The sequence below is a fragment of the Tupaia chinensis genome, unplaced genomic scaffold (genome assembly GCF_000334495.1).
Source record: "Tupaia chinensis unplaced genomic scaffold, TupChi_1.0 Scaffold144465_1, whole genome shotgun sequence".
Classification (NCBI taxonomy): Eukaryota; Metazoa; Chordata; class Mammalia; order Scandentia; family Tupaiidae; genus Tupaia; species Tupaia belangeri.
Genome location: NW_006204324.1, coordinates 1 through 3,610, shown reverse-complemented (window position 1 = coordinate 3,610; position 3,610 = coordinate 1).

Below are 3,610 nucleotides of genomic sequence, written 5' to 3'. Positions count from 1 at the left end.
CTTGCCAAATTTCAATACGTGAATTTCTAGGGATGACAGTCAAACTATAGCAGAAGGCTTACACAGGCTAGGTACAGGTTGCAAGGCATCTTGCACTTCATGTTATCTGATGACTTGTCAAACTAACATTATGGAAAATTAGTGGTTCTCATCCTTTCTTTGTTGATATAACTTTTTGAGAAGGTGAAAACATGTGTTTTAAAAGCCATATATTGGGGAGCTGGCAGACGGTACAGTGGGTAAGGCACTGAACTCCCACATCAGTGACCATGGTTTGAGTCCTGAATCTGGAGGCTTGCTTTCTCACTTTCTCTCTCTGTCTCTCTCTAGTCAAATTAAATAATAATAATAATAAATAAAATTAAATAATTCTAAAAAAAGCCATATATCTTCTCCTCTCTAAAATCGCACAGTTACACATTTTTTAAAATATTGTATTACGTTTGAACAATCATTAAAGTAGAAAGAATAGTATCAAGAACCCAGATGCAAATGAGGCATTCTTACTTCGATTGAGCAATGATTGTTTTGCTATATTTGTTCAAATATTCTGTTATGGTTTGGATCATGGTTTGTCCTCATAACAGATCCTGGAACTTGATCTTAGTGGGCAGGGCTGGTTGTCCTCCAGAATATTTTGGGACTCAAATGTATGATTGTATTGTAAAGATGATAAATGAAAACTTATTTCCTTCAGTGTCCCAGGGTGGGGCCCTCGTGATAATGTTATTAGGGTGGGCTTCCATGACTGAGTGCTGGTGGGTTTATAAGCAGAAAGAATAAGGCCAGAAGAGCAGAGAGAAGGCCCATGAATACAGACCACACTCTGCTTTGCTCATTGTTCTGCCTTCCACCTTTTACAATGTTTCTGGACTTCTCAGCCACCAGAACTATGAGTTAAAGTAAACTTCTATTTTCTTAAATTCTTCCAGTTTCAGTATTTCTTTTAGCAACACAATAACGGACTAAGACATATTCTAAACTAAATTAGAAATGTAATTTTTTTTTACTATATAATTCAGTATGCATCACTTAAAAATTGAGGACAGTTTCTACCATATCCAATGCCTAATACCACATCTATAAAGATTAATCATTGTAATTCTAAATATCTAATATAATATCATATTCATATTTCCAAAATTGCACTAAAAATGTCTTTTACAACTATTTCATTCAACCTAGGCATCAAATAATATTTATACATTGCATTTGGTTAAACAAAAGAAGTTTCATGCAATTTTAGGAAATTTTATTGCTACCTAAATCCACACATAACTCTGGTTTTAAGAACTTGAATAATAAACCAGGGGTCTGATGAGACATTTAGTCAATAGCTCTAAAAGAGGAAGCAGTTTCTTCCCTTTGAGGCCAGCAAGGGAAGAAAGCACAGTAAGAAATTAACAAATTAAAGATTAAGCTCTGAGTTTCAAAGCTGGTTTGTGGGGGCCACATGTGGTACAGCAGGAAAACAGGACACTCTGTGAGGTAGACCCACGTGGAAGGGCTACTGGTTCATGTGCAGAAATGTTCCTGAGAATACCGTACATGCATGTGTGGAGGATTCAGGCTGGAGAGGTCTGGGGATAGATCATACCATTTCAACAATGCCAGGCAGGCCCTGTAGTGCAGCAATTACGTGCTGTGCATAGAAATCTGGATCCTGCACCACCAACTGAGCTTCAAGTCCCAGCCCCAGCAGGTGGTAAAACTTGTATAAAGGAAAAAGAACTGTGGAGTGGCCACTCCCCCTGGGGGGTGTTTTGGTTGTTTTTTTTCTCTCTCTCTCTTTCTCTGTCTCTCCAGTCAGCATACATGTTCTCTGACAATGAAAAAAAAAAGGAGAGAGAGAGAGACTAAGCCTCCATCAAATATCTTAAAAAGAAAAGAAAAGACAATGCTGGGGCTCACTCTCAATAAATAATAATACACTTGAGAAAGAGCTGGGATGTTATAGTTCACTTAATCATTCCACAGAAAAACTTTCTTCTAATTAGAATATTTAAAGAATAAAATTTTTGTTTTGTTTTTATTTGTTACTTTAGAGATTCTAATTAGAATATTTAAAGAATAAAATTTTGTTTTGTTTTTATTTTGTTACTTTAGAGATTTTGTTATAGGTTGCATGTGCTCACTGGAGAGATGGAGACAGACAGAAAGTGAGAAACCACACCCCGGGGGAGAGGACCATGCCACAATCCCTTCTTCTCCATTCTTGGAATTTTGGGGTATGCATGCACTTGTTGCCAGTGTGAGTTTCAAGCCCCTGGATCCAGGACTAAAACCATGGTTGGCCATGTAGAAGTACAGAACCTTAACCTTTACCCCACCTACTGGCCCTGGAATTTTATATTATTAAAGAAAGTGTATATTTCCATTTAAAATACGTATCATGGATAATGTAATCTAAGGTGAAAAGTACCAGGTCAAGTGAAATGAAATCTGGATAACTAAAGCAACAGTGGCCATGACAATGCAAAACTCAATTAATTTTCAAAAAAGCAAGAACAAATATTAAGAAGATCATAAATCTGTAGACCAGCTAATGATGTGGTGGTTAAGGTGGCTAGATTTCGCATGGCTGACTGCATAGTTCAAAGTCCAGACACTGTGGCTCGAAAAACACTAGTTACATGTACTTGTGTACCCAAAATCCCAATAGGAGAATGGAGAAGAAGGGATTGGGATTGCAGCATGGCCATCCCCTCTGGAGAGTGATTTATCATTTCCCTCTTTCTCTTTCTCTCTGTCTCTCTCCCTCTCTCTCTCTCTCTCTCTCTCTCTGTGTGTGTGTGTGTGTGTGTGTGTGTGTGTGTGTGTGTCTCCATAGGTATATCTGTGGTTGCTATGGAGTGAGAGAAGGAGAAATAAATATGTGAAGAATGGAGCATATTCAGGGTAGAGAAATTATTCTGTCTAATACTATAGTGGTAGGTATGGGATATACATTTGTCAAAATCCATGGAACTATACAACATAAAAAGTGAACCCCAATGTAAACTTCTAACTGATATAACTATGATTTTTATTGTAATTATGTATTATTAGTGGTTTATAAATTATAACAAATGTACCACTTTAAAACCATATGTTAACAATAGAAAAAACTTTGGTGAAGTTTCATTAATATGGTAACTCTCTATCATATTTGCTCATTTCTACTGTAAACCTAAAACTTTTCTAAAACATTAAGTTACTTAATCATTAAATATACATGTGTATATGTGTATATAAATATATATGCATATTACACACACACACACATATATATATATATATATGCACCTGACCCTAGATACAGAATGGGTCTACTGGAGGAAGGGAAGATTTGCCTGTAATATTCAATAATAAGACATTATCTAATATAGCTATTAGACTTAAATATAAAAATTTAAAACCTGAGCTAAGTCATAATCTAATATAATTACTAGACTTAAACATAAAGATTAAAAACCTGTGCTTCAAAGGACACTATTAAGAAAGTGAAAAGACAACCCACAGAATGGGAGAAAATATTTGCAAATCATTTATCTGAGAAGGAGCTAGTGTTCAGAATATATAAACAACACTTATAACCCAAGTAATAAAAAGTCAAATTACCCAATTAAAA